At 47.4% G+C, this 18,983-nt stretch overlaps 1 long non-coding RNA gene across 1 annotated transcript in view; it reads left to right on the forward strand.

Moving 5' to 3' along the window:
* The first annotated feature begins 2,429 nt into the window (after positions 1 to 2,429).
* The window catches only part of LOC104507247, a 58,545-nt gene continuing 41,991 nt past the window's right edge, over positions 2,430 to 18,983 (forward strand). Inside the window, exons 1-2 of the long non-coding RNA XR_727868.1 lie at positions 2,430 to 2,601; positions 14,711 to 14,829. This is a non-coding gene — a long non-coding RNA (uncharacterized LOC104507247). The remainder of the gene's footprint in view (positions 2,602 to 14,710; positions 14,830 to 18,983) is intronic.

Consider the following 18,983-nt stretch of genomic DNA (forward strand, 5'->3'; position numbering starts at 1 on the left):
CCCTTTAAACCTAGTTTAAAGCCCTTTCTCCCAGGCCATGCTGCCTGCTTCATAATTCTGCAGACTGCAAGCCTGGAAAGAATACGAAGCAGATGCACCAATGCCAAGGTCAGGACCTTCCCAGTATTTAAGACATATGTATACTGTTAGCATGGTACAGGATGACCTCAGTGTACAATAGGAGCCAACAGACACACACATTCAGACAGAATAAATATTTGACAGAGTCTATTTCTCTATTCCCTAGAATGACCCCTATAAAAGCAAGGTCTTGTTTACCTTCCCGGCTCTCCGTGCACAGTGTTCTGAGAAGAAACAAGCTCTCTTCTCCATTCATTGCCTGCCTGCTCTTCTGGATGATCCATTTCCAGGCAAGGATCAGGGATGTTTGCTTCACAAACCCCAGGACACCTTGACTTTTCACAGAACTCCTGAAATTTGGGGAAAGCTGTGACCGTTTATGTTCTCTGTTTGTGCCAAAGCACACTGTCCTGGGAACCTGTACAAGATGTGAGTGTACAGCCTGAAAGTGATTGCCTGCAGCTGTCCAAGATGGTTTTTGTGCTGTCCCTGCCCCATTAGCACGCGTGCAAGTCTCCCCATCCTGCTGCCTGTGCCACAGGTTTCTAGAGAGCCTGCAGCAGGCTTGCATGTACAAAATAGCAGTTGTGAAGAATATTTGATGGGGTTTATTCTTTTTTCCTCAGCGTACTAAGCATGCTTTCTTTGCCCTCCTGGAGTGCAAATCTCTTCCGTTTGCCTCTGTGCCTTGGTGGCAGTGTAGCTGTGCCGCTCAGAGGCAGTGGAAGCTCTGGGGTGATTTAGACCAGCCCTGCTGCATTACCCACCCATGCACTGCCAGGTACCTCTCCTCTCATGGGCACAGATGTCTCTGGGTTTGCTTTTCAGTCACTGTGAACTTTGCCCAGCCAGTTCGAGCTATCCTGAGCTGTTCCATTTTTGTCCATGTTTGTGTCTTTTCATTTAATGACAAGTTAGCTTCTCATGCCCTTGCACATAAACGGTGAGAGTCCTCAGAGCTTCCTACCACAGCGGCATATGCCTGCTGATGATTGCTGTGCTTTTTATTTTGTATAAGATCATTTTCAGTGAAAACAGTCTTTAACTAAAACCAACCTACAATAGCTTAGCTTGGCATGAAGAATGAGTGGAGGCATATGAAGGTCTATGAAACAGTGATTATTCTAATGAATAATCAGGTTCACCTAATATCCAGGTCCTCCTCCTTTGACTGCTCTTCCATATCGCAAGATCAGACACCAGGCAATTAGAAGAGGGTTTGTGTACGTTAGACAGAGGAAATACTTTATCTGTAACACGTCTTAGACAAGTGGAAACCATCTTTGCCAATATTCTTAAGGCAAAACCAGCAACTTGCTGCTTTCTTTTTTAAGGTTAACACTGAGAATAAAAAAGGGAGCTAGAAGAGTGCAGAGCTGTCAGTTGAAAGAAAAATTGAAGCCTGCTAATCCTTTCTTGTCAAATTTAATATAAAGCCTGGCAGAGATGGATAAGTGTCTCCCTCTCTGCCTGATGTTACAGGTGCATGGTAAAATCACCTCTCTGAAACACCCACAAAAGCTTACATGCAGAGCTAGGCTTCAGGCTGGAAAGGCTGCTGGCCAGCCTGACATTGCAGGTCCTAAGACCATTTTAAATAGCTTTATCCTGTCACTTTTCTATCTGCAACCTGAAGAATAGCTGTCCGTCCCCCTCTCATCCTTTATACGTTGCAGATTTTCATTGCAGCCCCTCTCAGTGGCTGATGCTCTGCTGCACTGAATGTTGTGCTGAATGACTGTCTGTCTTAGCATTGGGCATGGAGCATCCATGGAACACATTGCTGGGGATGGGGTACCACTCCCCATGACCTGCCTCTGCTCCTTTTGCAGCACAGTGCTTTGGCTGTGGTTGGTGGGGCTGTGGGATTGGAAGCATGCCTGTCTGCAGTGGCAGAGGTCACGTGGGTGTTGGTAATCAGCAGCAGCAATGGCAGGATGCAGGGAAAAATAGTCTCCAAAGAGCTTGAGCTCCTTCATCCCTGGGTCTGTCCTGGTGGGAGAGCCTGGAGAGCAGAGCAAGTGCCTGCAATAGCAGGGGACACACGGATCCTACCTGCTTGAGTAAGGGCAGCCATGGAGCAGTTGGGTCTGGACATGTGGAGCAGAGAGAAGAACGAGCCAGACCCAGCAGCCCCCTCTGTTCCATGTGTGGAAGTTTCTGAAACCATGCTCCTACCCTGCATGTGTGCTGGGTGCCAAGCTAGTGTGCAGCTCCTCTCCAGCCACCGTACGGCCACAGGAGCAGCAAGTGCTTTTCCCAGGGGAGGGTGCTTGGTGGGCTCACATCGTTTGTGCACGGCCTCTCAAAGAGGCAGATTTTACATTGTCTGGTTTCTCTTTTTGTAGCTGTCCCTCCCAAACTGAAGAAACTGAAAAGCCCAAACGTTCATGTTGGTGAAAAGATTTCACTGAAATGTGAGGCGACTGCTGGAAACCCTCAGCCATCCTACAAATGGTTTAAAGATGGCAAAGAGCTGAAGAAGAGCAAAGACATCCGGATCAAGTATGGGAATGGGAAGTAAGTATGTTATGGGGCTGCTCTGACTCTGCTCACTAACGCTGAGAGTCTGGGTCGGGGGGACTGTCTGGATAGAAGTGATGCTGTGGTCTCCAAGTCATTGCTGAGCAGAACTGAGATGCTTCCTCGGCGTCACAGGACCATGCACAGCCCATTTACCATGCCTGAGAGAGTGAGCAAGATTCCCAGTTTCCAGAGTAGTGGAGAGGAGCAAGGCACTACAGGTTACATGCTGAGTTTGTAGATGGGGGTCTCCTTAGGTAACTGTGTCACTGGCTGAGATGGGTGCCCAGTGACCTGGGGAAATAACAAAAAAACGCTTGCTGTGGTTGTAGGCAGTTCAAATTACCTGGGGTGAATCCTGCTTTGTGATTAGGAGTTTGAGTGCAAAAGCTGTCCAGACTCAGCAGTTGCCCCACGAGCCAACAGCAGGCCTGTGCAAATGTGGGAGGACTCACTTTGTTCTCTCCTGAATTTAGATGGACTCAAAAGCATCTAAGGCAACTGCAAAGATGCAAGAACACATCATGATACTGTAGTTCAAATTACCTGGGGTGAATCCTGCTTTGTGATTAGGAGTTTGAGTGCAAAAGCTGTCCAGACTCAGCAGTTGCCCCACGAGCCAACAGCAGGCCTGTGCAAATGTGGGAGGACTCACTTTGTTCTCTCCTGAATTTAGATGGACTCAAAAGCATCTAAGGCAACTGCAAAGATGCAAGAACACATCATGATACTGTATGATTAGGGCCTGTAGTTGCCCACCGAGGCTTTGTCTTACGCCAGACCTAGTGTAGCTGCACCCAGGGCAAGCTCCGTTGCAGCTGCCCCATGCTCACCATGCAGTGAAGATCTCGGGCAGCTGCTCTCAATGAGTGTCATCCCAGGGACCACCTCATTCAGGCAGTGCAAAAACACCGGGACAAATAGGCCCCAGTGACTAAGCTAAAGGGTTCTCACTGGGAATTGATTTAAATGGATCCATGTTGATATATTTTCAAGGCTAAATATTTACATATGATGCATCTTAAAATTATTCCATAATCATGACTATTCTTACATTCATATAGCCTGATCTAGCCGGCAACAAAGTCAATTTGTAGCTGCCCAACCCCTTGGAAAACTTGAAACTAATTCTTTGCTAACACATATTATGCCTGAATGTGTGGAAAAAACCTCACCTCTTCTCATTATGGACTTATTTTTTAGAATAAGAAGCCACTAAAAAATCAGATGGAAAAATCAGTTAGTGCTTGAATGGGTCAATGTCAATTGCTCTAATTTAATTTCTGTTCAGTTGGTTTTGATTTCAAAGTGACACCCAAAATGGTTGACCTACTTCATCATATCTGTAGGATTTGTGGCTGTTTAGGTATGAGCCAGAGGGGTGGCCAGTGGAAGGTTTAGGCTAGAAACACCAGTGGATCCAGGATAACTGGCTTGTGTCTAGTGGATGCTGTCTGCTCAGGAAGGGCTGTCTGGGTTTGCAGGCAGCAGAGGTAGGGCAGCGCTCTGCCTGCCTCTTTGGTCTGTTGCGCGCAGTATTTCTGTGGCCCTTGTCAGCTGCATGGCCTCAGTTGTTTACCAGTGGGTTCTGGAGCTGGGATGCCCCGGAGGAACATCTGCACCACCCACTACAGCCAGGCGTGGGAAGCCTGCCCGTCCACCCCACGCAGACACTGCATCCCTGCGGGCAGGCAGCTTGTGAGACCCTGAGCTCACTGGTGCTGGGGTCTCACAGGGATGTTGGAGAGCTATTTCCCTCAAAGCTAGAGAGACCCAGACCAAACACCCAGCAAAGTTCTCTGGGGAGGGATCCTGGTGATGGCAGGAAGCGTCTCTTGCAGCATTTGCCTGCTGTGCTCCCAGAGATCATAGTCCTTCCTTGCCTCCTGGCACCCCATGTCACAGCACGAAGCTGTGACAGGATGGCATCCCACCCACAGCGGTGCAGGGGGGGCACACACTCCCCGTGTCAGGGACATAAACATATGGAAGGAGGTTGATCCTCTTTCCTCAGGACACTGCTGTCAAGTCATAATTTTGCATTTACCAGTTTCCATGGCAACATGTTGGCTTACAGCCTGCCAGTGACAGGCCAAAGACATGTGCGTGCTAGAAGTGCTTCCTGCTGGCAAAATAAGCCCAAGGATAAACATTTTAAAGAAAGCTAAGCACCTGCCTCCTCCAGTGTCTGAAGCTCCCTCAGCAGCAAAGGTGTGAGCCCAAAGCATCCCATGCTGATCTGCCCTCAGAATGGCTTCCCATCTCTGCTTCTGCTCCCTGCTGACATTAGCACGTGCCATTATGTGGTGAGGTTGCCTGTCTGGGGCTGGGGCTTGGCAACAGAGACTAAGAGACTAGATTCAAGCAGCTTTCAAGCTGGGACAGCTCTGAGGTGATAACCCTTTGTGGACCATCTTCCCCTTGTTGAGCAGTCAACGGTACAGGAACACCACTCCAGGCAGATCTGGATGGGCCTGTGCACACCGTGTCTGGCATCCTCAGCTTTCAGCCTCTCCACTAGGTCTCAGTGCTTGAAAATGCCTCGAGGGTCGAGTGTTCACTGGCATTGGACCAGCCTCCTTCTGGTCTTGACTGCATGTAATAAGCACTAAAAATTTCTTTGTGCATGCAGGCTGAGGATTGAGGGGGCCCTCATGACTTTGCTTATCTCCATTAAGTAGCTAGTGGGACTGAGTTTAGTAAAGGGATCCAAAACTGGACATGGGAGACAGGTGTACATTATTACTTCCAGAGTGTTAGGAGGGGACTGCAGGGAAGGGTAAGCATCTTAAATTGTAGAGCTCAGAGGGGAGGTCTTACTGTATAATGATTAATTTAAGAGTAATGGGGTTTGTACAACTGGTTCCACTTAGAGATAACTCTGGTGTCCAGATAATCCTCTGCTCTTCCTCTTAGTTCAGAGTAGAGTGAGGTTTCTAGGCGGCTAGAAATAGAGGAGGGACTTCCACAGAGAAAGTACACAAGATATAAAAATTCTCACAGAATATGCAGCCCCAGGCCAGCTGCACAGCATTATTTCTGTAAAAATTTCATCCAAAGACCTAATAGGTTATCTGCTGGAGCCAGGCAGAATGAGCCCTGCCAGGGTGTGGAGATGTGGTCCATAGTGTTTCCCTTGGCCCTGTGAGTCCTCAGCAGAGCTGGGCACAGCGCTGTGTTGGAATCTTTTTCTGCGGCTCTGCAGTCCTTGGATAACATGCAGAGGATTAGGATGGGAGACAAGAAGAACATGGTTGCCCTCTCTGACTCATTCCTCTTACCGTGCTGTGCCTGGCTTTTCTCCCTGCGTGTTTAAAAAGCCTTGAGATCTCTAACTAGAAAGCGTGACTGAAGGCCTTTTTTTTTGTGATCAAGTTTTCATCTGATTCCACTGGCCTTCCTAGAGTAGGAGATCACTTTGAAAATACGGGAAGTAGATGATGTAAGGAGGAGAGTAGCAGTTAACTGCATGTCAGCTCTTCAGCTTTTCCATCGATCATCTTCCTTCTTGTTTTTGAAACTTACCAGCAAAACTTCTGGTGCCATCAGGCAGAGGAGTCAGGTTTTTTTCAATGGGTATTTGCTGGAGGGAGGGGAACAATTCTGATTCCTCCTTTCTGAACTGCATGTTCCGTCCGTAATTAGTAACAGGCTGGGGCAAGTCTGGTTTGCACAAAGAGGAACCCTCTTTAAGGTGGAAGAAATTATTGGCTGGAATTTTATCTCCAGCTCAATTTAAATAAAACACAGTTAATGGAGAACCTAGGGAAATCACCCAGAAAGTATTGCATGTGGTAATGGAAGTACAGCATAGTGAGTGGCTCTGCCTCTGAGCTGCCAAAGCAATACTGCTTTCTGCTGAGTGTGTCTGAGATCTGATCGAGGGTGCTGGCTCCCGAGAAGTTAAGGTTGGGTTTTGAGTCTAACTGTCCTGGCAAATGGTCAAATGCCAGTTGTGGAGAAAGCCAAGAAAGGGAGTTTCTGTGTAGAGAACCTACCCCTCTTCAAGCTGTGCTCAGGGCTCAACCCTGAGACATGCAGACCTGCAGCTGGAGTCAGAGGGGTTCCAGGAGCCAGGTAGTCTCCTAGCTGCCACTGTCCTTACAGCCTCCTTTCTTCGTGTGCTGTTTTACCAAGGGAGATTGCTGGGGCGATGAAGGAGGCATATCACTAGATTGGAGAGGGCTGGCAGTTCAGTTTGGGACAGACTGACCATATGAGATCCCTTGGGAGTAGTGCCCTACTTTCAGTATCATCAGGAATCCCTATTGTTAGCCTGTAAGTGGAGCCAAGGGATACCCTCCTGTCCTGCTTCTGTACAGTAGTCCCTCAGGCAATGCTAGATGGGGCAGATTCATTGCTGGGGTCTTCCTTGTAGAGCTCCCTGCTGCAGATTATTCCCCACCCACAATGAATGGGGCTGTGGTCTTCCCTGTACAGCTCACTGCTGTGGAATGAAGGGGGAAAAAAAAAAAAAAGCCAAAGCAGCAGGAGAAAGAGAGTGCCAATAAAGATAAATGATTTCCTAATTAAGCCTGGAGACAAGGAGGGGCAAAGAGAACTGTTGAATCCTTGTGGGAGCCAGGGTGAACCCAAGAAGGCTATACCACCACTCTGGCAGGGGTCTTCAGACTGACATTTTTAAACAAAGGAAAAAGCTCATTTGACAATGGATCTTGCAAGAGCAATTCCAGATGCCTTGAAGCTAAGACTCTTCTCAAGCACCGGTGTTGTTAAAATCACCAGGGGAGCTTCTGCTCTGCTAACTCTCACGATGTCATTATAAGTCCCCAATATCTGGGATTTGGTTTTAGCTGCTGAAGGCACTTTATTGGAGGGGGGTGTGAAGGAGAGTATCTCCTTTGTTTGTCTGTTTGTTGTTTTAAAGGAGATGATGGACATCATCTTGGCCAATGCACCTGGGACTGAACCAGGGAATTTGAGAACTGAAAGGAGCAGCAGTTGGGTCTTGAGCTAGAGCAATCCACAAACTTTGCAAGTTGGGGCTCCTAAGAGATTCAGGGAATGGGCATTTTATCAAAGTGGACTGAATTATAGTGGCTAACAAGTTATGGTCAGATGCTGGGCTGCTTCAACTGATGGTGTGTGCAAACTTAAGAGGTGGAAGGAGCTTTATGTGCCTGAAATTTTGTGTGTTTTTTCCAGTGATGTTGGCTGCTTAAAAAAAAAAAAAATCTCCCCCTACAGACTTTAGCTCACTGCAGTTGCAAAATGTCACAGATTAGGTTGAAGCACTCACTGAGACAGGAGCTGAAATCCCGTTCATCCAGTTCAAGCTAAAATGCTTTGCCCTGGGGGAGGAGGGCTGGGGTGAGGGCTGAGGCTGCGGGCAGTTCTTCAGGGAAGGCACATTATATACAGGCATGAATTTGCCAGGTCCCCCTTATACTTCACGGACTCCTCATCAGGCACTGGTGAGGATCTGTGACACATACTAGTTGCAGAAAAATGACTTAAGAAGAAAAGAATGACATGTATCCCAAAGGCTCCAAACTCAAAAGGAGTCCCAGAACCATAACTGAATTGCCTCCTGCACAACCTTGTGTACCACCATGGTGATACGTTTTGTGGAGGTTTTGGAGGGGTAGATCTCTGTCCCTCTGAAGGTGCCATCCCTTTCCTATGACGTCTGTTCCCACAAATGCTTTTCCTGATCTGGGTGTTTGCAGCCTGGCTCTGCTCATCTCCATTCCCTTTCTCTGCACAGGGCTCCCCCCCCAGACAGCTGTTTTTAGTATGGCACTTCCCTCTCCTCCTCCCCTGCTTCTTTAAAACTAATTGGCTGTGCTTTAAAGGTCCTCTCAGGCCTTCCTCCCCTCCTTCTGGAAATCCCTGAAGTTTTGGTCCTGCCTCTGATTTGCCCAGCATATCAGCCTCCATCTAATATATGATGTGCTTCCAAACTAGGACCTCTGTGCCTTCTCAGCACCACTGACTGTCTCTTCCCTTCCCCGCTACAGACCAAGCTTGTGGTTTGGTTGCTGAGATAGCGAGACATCTGTACACTATCCTGACTGCAGACCTACCAGGGTGTCTCATCTCCGTACTGAGTCGTAAGCTCTTTGGGACAGGGATCTGGTACACATTTGGTCCTGAGATGTCCCTGGCCCTCGGGAGGCTGCTAGCATGCTCCTGTGAGATACCACAGTAAGCAGTGCTCTGAGCTGGCCTCAGCACTGCTCTTGGATCGACATTTTCTGAAAGAAATTAAAATCTTGGCATTGGTGTTGGAGGAAACATTCATGGGGTGGATCAATTGCCAGGACAAGTAATGGAAGGGACACTGCACTGACATCAGGTCTGTGCATCAGCCTTAACCCAAAACTCAGCTTCTAGGTATGTATTGATTTCATGCCCTGGCAGCTGCCACAGACTTGCCTGTCACAAAGAGCAGCGGCACAAAGGGGTTGATTCTCAGCACACAGGGGTTTGCCTCTCAGCAGAGTGGCCACAAAGTCCACTCCAGGGCCTGATGTGTGCTTGTATTACACTGCCTCTGTTGCCCTACACCTCTTCCCATTTCAGGAACATCCATGTGGCCCCAGGCTGAATTTGAGGATGGAGGGGGTTGCACAAGCAACCTGCTCTTTGGAGTGTACTTATCGATCTTTTCTCCTTTTGTTGATGCTGTGTGACCCTGAAGCGACTCCAGCTCTCACTGAGACCAGTGTCAGTGTCAGCTCTGCAGAGTGAAGACTGGTCGAGTCTTCCTTTTAAAATCAGCCTGTCCCAAGCTTGGGCACAGAGAGACAACAGCACTGCTGAGCAGAGAAGGGGCAAGTCTGCTTTTCAGGTTAGAACAGCACTTTAATGTTGGGGGTACAGGGGTAGGAGAGAGCAGGCAGAGGGGGTCAGGGGATGGTTGGTCCTACCTCGGGCACCCACAAGAGCAGTCTCCCCATCTGCTTCTCCCATGATCCCAGCAGGTCAAATGTTGAGTACAGGGGAGATGATGGTGTGAGGGGAGGAGGAAGGAAGATTCCACCCACTGCAGAAGGGCTGATGGCCACGCTGAATAGTCCGAACCTTTCTGTCCTTACCCCTCTTATTTGATTGCTTTACTTGAGGGCATTTTTTTTTCCCCCCTTTCCTCTTTGCTGTTTCTGCAGCTAATCGTGAGCTAGCAAGATCATGTCCTTGAGTGCACAGCAGCCATCATAGGGCCACCTGTTTTTCTCAAGTTCTGCAAGGCATAACCAGCCTGCCCAGCTCTGTTGTGCCGCTTTGTAGCTGAAGGGCAAAGAAGAGCTTGGGCTAGTTTCCGTGTGGCTGTGCAGGAGAGAAGATACCAAACAGAGGTGCTTTGCCATGGCCACCCCCATTCTGCTTTGCACTGTAGTGATCTTTTCTACCTGATTTTATCCCACTGTGTGCTGAGGAAGATGAGTGTGTTCTCCCAGGCCAGGGCACTGAGAGCCTCTGCTCCAGCCAGTGCAGCTGCCTTATGTTTGGCGGTTGCTGGACTGTACAGTTCTTGCCCGTAAGCTGAAGAACTGGATATTCTGATTCTTCTTGCCCATCACCTGCTCTCTCAACGCAAATGCACCACCGTAAGGAGTGCCAGGACAGCACATAGGCACCAATTAAATCTTTGTCAGGAGTGTAAGCAGTATTGCTGGCCTTTCTGCTCTCTGCAGTATTGGTGTGTTTCCTGACACCGGCTCTCTGTGCAAACAGAGTTAATAGATAACCACAGCAGTGTATTCAGTGTGTCCTTTGCAGGGGTCATGTTTGGGAATTTCCTTTTCCTAGGATCTCCGGTGTGTTTACTAGGTGCAGTGTTCTTCATTGACAGTTTAGGGGCTACATACAGTGTAGTCTAGAAATTCTCTTCATCAGCTTATTCCTTGACTTCTTTATTAATTACGTGTTAGCTACCCTATTTTTAGAAGACTAATAAAATACAACAGTAGTAATCCTAGAGCTATTTTTGACCTGAATGATGCAGAAGCAGCTGAACTCGCCTGGGGAACATTGAGTCCTCAGTGTAATGTAGGTGTCTTGGAGGCAGCTCATGGCAGCTGCTCTCCTGATCACATGCTCTGAGATGAATGGCTTTGTGAGGAGATGACCTGGGAGGATGGTCCCATTTCCACTTGGCACTAGAGAGGGGGAGAAAAATAATTCAAGCTTGACTAGAGTGCTGGTGGGAACATGACTCCTGTAATGAAAAGTTCCTCCTTGGCTGAGAGAAGTGCCCGTTTCTTTTCCTCTGACTACACTGGAGGCCTCAGGGACAAAGCTCACATTCAGATGTCTAATTTGGAGATGTCTAAATTACAGCAGATGAGGCCACCCCTCCCAGCCAAAATTTGCCAGGGTCTTTGTAGGTCCCAGCCAAGGGCTGATCTCTCTGATTCCCATTGTAGTCTGGAGATTGGCACTGCAGAGGGTGATTTACTCATCACTCCAAATTGCCCTCTGGGAGACTCTTTTCTCTTGGCCAGAAAGGTATTTTGGGGGATCTTCTGGCCAGGCTGAAGGTCTCCTTGTGGATTTTATCCCCCAGAGCTTGCAGACAAAATATTCCCTATGGCTTATTCCTCCACTGGCACTACAGGAGATAATTAGTGCGTGGCTCAGTCATATGTGCTGAGGGTCAGAAAAGACAATGCGGCGGATTTCCCCCTGGAGTAAAGAAATGTCAGCAGAGTTGCACTGCAGTGAAATGATGGGATCTGTCAGTGACCCTGGCCCTTTCACTGAACAAACAGCCCGGGGCAGCGCGTTCCCCCAGAAGAATGGCATCGTCTTTCAGCCAGAAACCCTTGTGAACGCACGTGGTGGGGCTTTCCCAGGGGGTGGCATCCCTGAGAAACCCACTGCCCAGAAGGTCAGCAGGGGACTTGATACAAAACTCCTGTGCACAACATTATTGCTCATATGCTACTACTTGGTATTTCTGTAAAACCATGCCTCAGCCTCAAGTGAACAAAGTACCTGCCCTCAGGGGCAGCAGGAGGAAGAACACCAACTTGAAAAAACAATTTCCTAGGCAGTTTTGAGTTATTTCAGTAGCACTTGGAGATAGTAAAATAGAACAGAGACAGACTGGTCATCTTTATCTTTGCTACACACAGATCAAGCATCTAGTTTGGTTTACATCCTTTAGCTCAGTTCTTCTAGTGCACAGGCATTATTCATGTGAATTAAAAGGCACATGGCTAATGCTTGTGAAACAAGGTACTTCTGGTTCAGGGCTTCCTGGAATAAGGAAAATATCTTTATTGTGTCTGTGCTCCACATTAAAACCTATCCTTGTCTCTACGCTTCATCTATCTCTTCCAGATCTGTTACTTGACATAGAGCACAATGTGGAGACCAAGAATAGCTACACCATTGGTCTGGGGTATGAAAAGCAACAAAAAGTTCTTGATTTTTCCAGGGGATCTTACAATCCAGGAGAAGTTCAACAAACTGTGATGGAAAATAAAAATAGGTTCTTTTGACAGTACAACAGTCTTGTGCATTAAAACAAAATAATCCCCTTTGTTTTCACCTTGATGCTGATGTGCTATAAACGCCAACACTGCTTTTCATTCTGCTCACATTCCACCCCAGTTCCAGGTAAAATGCCAAATGTCTCTCATCTTGTTCTTGGAGGTGAATCTGTCAAGTGTGCCCCCTTTCATTAGCCTTTTGTGTCACTAATAACTTACTAATTTGTATCCCTGCGACTTAAAATTCTTTATCTGTACAAGATCACGTACATAGGTGATATTCTAATGCTGCAGCGGATTTTTCTAGTTACTACACGTGATGGAACATGCTGTGCATATGAGATTGGAATGCAGCCAATTATCATTCGAATACGTAGCTGTACACGGGCAGCTGCAGACAGCATGTTGGCTAATGCTTTCAGCTCTGCACTGGCAGATAGTCTCAGCGTGCTGGTGTGCGAGGGTGGTGTTTTCTACAGGACTTGGAATTAGAGCTTCGCTCTTCCAAGATGCATTCAACATGTTCTGCCTGCCTTTTTGCTCTGGATTGCAGCAATAGCTACAAGCCTGTCTTGGAGGTGGTTTATAAAACAGATGCTGTATTCAGTCAATGAGGGTTGAGAAAGCTGAGAGAAAGTAATGGCTGTGTTGTGCTGGGGACAGTCGTGGTGGAACCAGGAGCCCACCTTGCCCCTTTACCAAGTGTTCCTACACCTGCCTCTATGGAGGGAGTGGGAATGTGGTCCTAGACTGGGCACTACAGCCCAACAGGGACAAACCCCTTCATCAGGTGCCCGTCATACCCCCACAGCAAGATGCAGAGCCCAACTGCCACCAGGCAGCAACAGTCCCTGGAGACCCTTAAATGCTTTGCTGTCTCTTGCATGCTGCTTGACTCCTGCGCCATCACAGAAGTGAGGAGATGCCCAGAACTGTCACTGGTTGCTCTAAGAGTCTTGAGAAGATTCAGAGGAGTGTACAGCACTGGGAGTCAAGGCAGCTTTTCACCACTCTGAATCAGCCTGCTATTTTGACACCCATGTTGGAACACATTGGCCCAAATTACTGGCATTGCACAGTGGGTTAGGGGAGACATAGGATTAGAAAGATTCAAGAAGTCTTTGCATACTGTCAACATTCATTTAATAATTGCACCCCATGGGGCCTAAACTCCTGCAATTGAACACAGGACTGCATCCTGTAAAACAGGGCAGCGCCTGTATCCTGGAAGCTGTACCAAGTTGTCTTCAAGTGCTTTTAATTTACTAATATAACTAGTGAGATGTTCATGCTGTCTCCTTGTGCCACATCTCCCAGTAGAACAGCACGTCAGGGTGTTAATTCCAGTGTGCTTCTGTGAAGGACTTCCTATGGATGATGATTTGCACAGCCCAAAGAAAAGTCCTTCTCAGATGACACATGTAACATTGCAAATATGTCTGAAGCTAATGATTATTTTCCACATGAAAGGGGTTTTATTTGCCTTCAGTGACATAGGCAACTGAGACCTCTTTCTAAAACTGGCAGTGTTTCCAAGTCTCTAAATAAAGCAACTGTTATGACAGTTAAATGACAGATAAATGACACAGACCTGAGATAAAAGCACGGGGTAGAAAGCATAGGGATGTTATCACAAGAAGAGTACACACTATGGTTTTAGGAAAGATGGCTAAAATCAAAGGAAATGTAGTAAAATGGAGGGCCTAATGTAGTATTCCCATTGTGGTCTCATGAATGGTATTTATTCAGTGTGTGTTGAAGGCTCCTACAGATCTTTTTACAACAGAAGGGTTTCCCTGTTAGAGAGATGTCCCAGAGAATGAGACATCAGTCATAGCTGGTGGGAAAGGCGATGCTTGCCTTCCCTCCAGCACTGCAGATCTCTGTCGCAGAGCTGCTTGCTCTTCCATGAAGCATGCAGCACAGGTTGTTAGGTTGGCACAGGCAGTCATCACATATGTTGTCTTCTGCTCTCCTAGGCACTTCTGGCTGATAAGACAATTGCATGCAGTTCAGCCCCACATGTCTGTAGTACATTGGAGTGTGTGGATTTGGGGGAGAGAAAGTGTTTGCCCTGTTTGTTAGCCTGGATAAAGCTACAAGCTAGCTGTCTAGGTGAAACCAGAGGGTTTTGATTTACAGGCTGGAAAGGGATGAGCCCCCCTGACCCCATGGGTGTTCGAGAGTGTTTGGCACTGTTGAACACAGCCAGTGAAGCACCAAACTACTCCACCTTGTTGCTGAGGAAGGTTCAGAACAGGCATCTCCGCATCTCCCACTGTCCATCAGGAAAGTGACTTTTCTTCAGTGCAGCAAGTCTGTGTGCTGGGGCGCTGGTACTCTTGAGGTCAAGCCCTTGCAAGACTTTCTGTGCAAATGAGAGTAGGGGTCAGACCAAACCGTGGCAACATGCTACAAACAGTGGGTTCAGAGGGAGATGTTTATTTAGGAAATCATGGTGGTTGTGATTCCTGGGAAGGGTCTTACTGATGACACTTGAGTGCCTATTCAACTTGTGAGGTGAGACAGCCCATCCTCTCAAGAAGGGGTGAAGTACCAGGCAGCATACCAGGGCCAGAAATGGTTATCAATTCATGAGGATGGTTAGCAATTGAGTAAGAAATGTCTACTCTACTTTTCAACAGAAAGATTTCCAGACTGCAGTTCAACAAGGTGAAGCTGGAAGATGCTGGGGAGTACAGCTGCGAAGCAGAGAACGTTTGAGGGAAAGACACCGCAAAGGGCAGCCTGAATGTGAAAAGTGGTAAGTGAAGGAGCCAGAAAATGTCTTGAGCTGTCTGCCATTCAAACAGAAAGTGGGAGGTTCTGCATATGGTCTGTCTTGCCTTTTGTTTTATGCTTTCAGGATATCGAGTAAAATGATCTTGGGAGATAAGAAGAATGCAGCTTAGCATAAATGTTTATCTTTGTTATCTGTCACGGGCAATGTGGTTATTTTACATTTTAAATAAACTTGCAGTCTATGTATTTTTTTAAAGGGGTAAGGAGGAAAGAAAGCTGGTGGGCTTGATGTTTTCTTTTTTCTTTTTTTTTTTCTTTAATTTCTGAGAAGCAAAACTCACCAGAAGATAAGTAATTAAACCATAGCTTTGTGATGAGTGAAGTTGCTTCTGGTTTTCATCCTAGAATGTGTGCTCCATCTCTCAGAGCTCAGCGGATGGAGTCTGAGGTTAGGTGGTTTTATTATTATCTTGGTCACAATAATTATATTGCTTAACATGATGGTTTGGATGCACCCTCCAGCTCAGAAAGTCCCTACATTTGTTGCCAGAAGCCAGGAGGGTGCGACTAGGGGAAGGATGACTCTGTACAAGCTCTGTTTCCTAAGCTCTTCCTCCTGCCATTCACAGTGGGCTGCTGCGGGAGCCTGGGCTCTGTGCTCTGCCGCCCTTTGGTGGGATCCAGTTTCTCTGTTGTGCTCTTATTAGCATTAGTCAAATGTGAGGGCAGGTAGTTCTCTCCTGCATTCTGGCATTATTTTCTCTGTTAACCTCTGCCTTAGCAGTGTTTGCAGTCCTGAATCTTTTATTCTGTCAAACTGCAATATCACATAGCCTCTGCATTACTCTGCCTGTAAAAATCCATTGCTTGCAAGCAAAGTCTGGAGAAAGGCCATCCATGCTCTATGCCTTCATGCTTCACACCTGTGAAGTGAACCCTACTGCTCTGCTGTGTTTCTTTCCAGTTGCAATAAGGAAGATGTCCAGAGTAAGCTGAGTCAGTGCCTCTCCTTTTTTTTGGCTCACCCTCTGGCTGTCAAATTCCAATATAAATTATTCCTGTTTTGACTGGGAGGTGCATGTGCAACTCCTCCTCTCCATGTGCAACATGCATAGGTAGCATGTGCCTGCCATCGGAACCCTGTCTGCCTCCTCCACTTGCCCTTCGCAGACACTAGCAATTCCCTTTCACAAGAGTGTGACAACAGCATCTGCTGCAAGGCTCTGATCCTGCACACTCTTTATGACACCAGGAAGATGCACATCAGGCCACTACACCTTCGGACTCCCCCTTCCTGCGTGCGCAGGTAACAGCAGCATTTGGAGTTGACTCTCCCTCTGCAGGAAGGCATGCTGTCTGGCAAAGGCAGGTGGTTGCTCTCACTCAAGTCACAGGGGGTAAGAGGACATACCTGAGATGCCCAGAAATGTGTTGAGACCTGAAAAGCAACCAAAGAGACCCAAAGGTATGGCCTGTACCTTTTCCTAGTGGGAGCTGCAGGCTGCAAGGTGCTGCAGATCCCATAGATTGCCTGCTGTGTCCTGGATTAATCAGTTTCCTAAATTGCCTTCCAAAACTGCCTTTGGCATGCCACTCTCAACTGCATGCACACCTTGCTGCTGTGCTTGCAGGTCACCTGGACAACAGTTGAATGCTAGTTGTAGTCCCTTGCGAAGGTAAACAAGATGATGGTGATTACTGTAGGCTTTTGCAGCTCAGTCACCTCCTGTGCACTTTTTTCATTTCCCCCTGGAGGTATCCAGAGCCGAGAAGCTTTCATCTGTGCCCAGGCACATGTTGTGCTGGAGTCTCCCTCTTCTGTTTCTGCTGGGACTTCTTGGGACCTTGACAGCTTTCCTCACTTCTGCAAGCTCCCTTCTTCTGCGGTATCTTTCAGTAGAAAACGCTCAGAGCATCTGCTTGTCTCTGAATCCATGTCTGTTGTTGTCTTGCATTCTTCTGTCCCTGCCTGCATTCTTCCCTAGGCTCCTTAGCACTGATCCTGTTGTGGCTAAGTCTCCACACAGTGCTCTGTGAAGTTGTAGCAGTTTATAACAGAGCAGATGGTGCAAGCTGGCCTCTGCTCAGAGCTTTCCCCTCTTTCCCAGAAGCTCACTCCAGCTATAGCTGTTTCTGTATGTTCTGCTGCTCTATATTCTGATTCTTCACTGCTGCTGTGTCTCTAGGAGCCTGTTCCAGGAAGGCTGGCTGGGACTGATGCTCTGGGATGGTCTGCTGGAAGCACACTTTCTGACCTAACACTTAGCAGTATGGTTGGAGGTCCTGTAATGTTGCTGTGATACAGGCGGGTGAATCCTGGAGTGGGAAAAACTCCTGAGCTAACACTGCATCTTGTGATACAGAGGCATGAGGTCTGGGGACATCTCTGGGTACCCCTGGAGAGAAGTGGCATTGAAAGTGGTGGCCTGAGTTGTCGAGGCTCGAGATGAGTATCGTGGTTGAGCGAAGTGTCCTCTCCCTAACGTGCTGTTCCCCTCCAGGGTGCAGAGGCCAGGGACAAGGGCTCCTGAGCCCACTTGAGTCTTGGCAGGCAGAGAAGGAGCTCACTCATGAGACTCTCAGGCCCATGAATGTTCAGGTCAGAGTCTCTGATGGTAAAAATTTCTCAGCCTAATGAGGCAGCATTGCCATTTGCTACTTTTTGCAAAGAGAGTACTCTTTTCTCTATTCTACTACTGCTTTTTCGGTTTATATCAGTCTTAAAAGAGCCCTTTTTCAGCCATGCAGTTAGTTCTGTTGCAAATCACCAAGCACACTAACAGTGGAGAGAGATTTTCTTTAGAATCAGAGCAGCCCCTTGTCACCTAGAAAACACCCATCAGCAAAACCCATCACCTCATCTCTCTGCATTTCTGGTATTTCCACAAAATGCCTGTCTAAGAAGAAATCATTTTGCATTGAAAAGCTTTGGGAGGGTGTCAGTTTCTGAGGAAATGCCTCTGGGCTTAGCCAAAACATACTGTCCTTTGGTGCTATTTTCAGATTTTTATTACTTTGGGGTAAATTATGCTTTCTAAGAAAAATTTCCCATTTCCAAGTTCTCTTCACTGAGTAGTAAAATACTGGTATCACATGGGCATGAGGACACAGCTGAGATGTGACTGTTTCAAATTTTTTTTTTCCCTCAGAAAATGTCTATACGCATCCTCCCCCTCCTTTTCTAAACACTGCAGGAAAAATCAAACTTTTATAAGAAATTCTTTCTGCTTTCACCTTTCTATGGTTGTCTCACCCTCTTTCTCTGACAGGGTGCTGCATGTACAGTGTAGGCTCCCAGTCCCTTCTCCTTTGTGCATCTAGAGGAGAGGGTGGTAAGGGGCTTTGATCCCAAAGGGGCTTTTGCTGCCAGCAGGCTTGAGTAGAGCTGGTACTGTGGACACTGGATTTCCCAGCATCCTGGTTTATAAAGAGGAAATTGATACACATGCTGGGTTCCCCTATTGCCTTGAGCCATGGCCTTCATGTTCCTCCATCTCTCGCACAAGCATTACTTTGTGCTGCAGAACTGCACATACTTGTGGGATGGAGGCTCTTCAGGTGATCCCACCTTTTCTTCAACTCCACGTTTTTCTGTGTTGTGTTTCGCAATCATGTGTTTGCATTCTCATGGCTGTCAGGGCTAAGTAAACCTCCCACAGTTCCGCTCATCACCTGCCAGGTGAATCCTGAGCTGTTTCTGCCTTTTTATCACGACCAAGATCCTAATGGTATGAGGCCCTTCACAGCAAGGGGCCGTGTGCCCTGTGCAGGGGCACTCCTTCCTCTGCCTCCATTACCCAGTTACCGGATGAGTGTACTCTAACAGCACTAACACGGTGACAGCCACCCCAGCCTGCATCACCCAGCAGAACCTGCTCGCATCCTCCTCCCTGCAGCAGCTAAGCCCTTCTTTACTCAAAACAGATATTTTGTTCACTACTTTCTTACCTTAATTTCCCCAGGAACAACGAAAGCACCACAAGTCTTACCAGCCTCAGAAACTAAAATAGTTGTTATGGAAGAAGAGTGTAAGTACCTCTGCCCTGCTCCTCCCATATAGCTTCTTTCCTCTAATTTGTTTTGTTTTTATGAGACATTTTGCATAAATGCTTTATTGCCTCCTGGAATCTTCTGTATTTGCTACTTCTCTTTGATTTCTCCCAAAGTCACTGATCT

This window comes from Eurypyga helias, unplaced genomic scaffold, assembly GCF_000690775.1.
Source record: "Eurypyga helias isolate BGI_N326 unplaced genomic scaffold, ASM69077v1 scaffold10433, whole genome shotgun sequence".
Taxonomy (NCBI): domain Eukaryota; kingdom Metazoa; phylum Chordata; class Aves; order Eurypygiformes; family Eurypygidae; genus Eurypyga; species Eurypyga helias.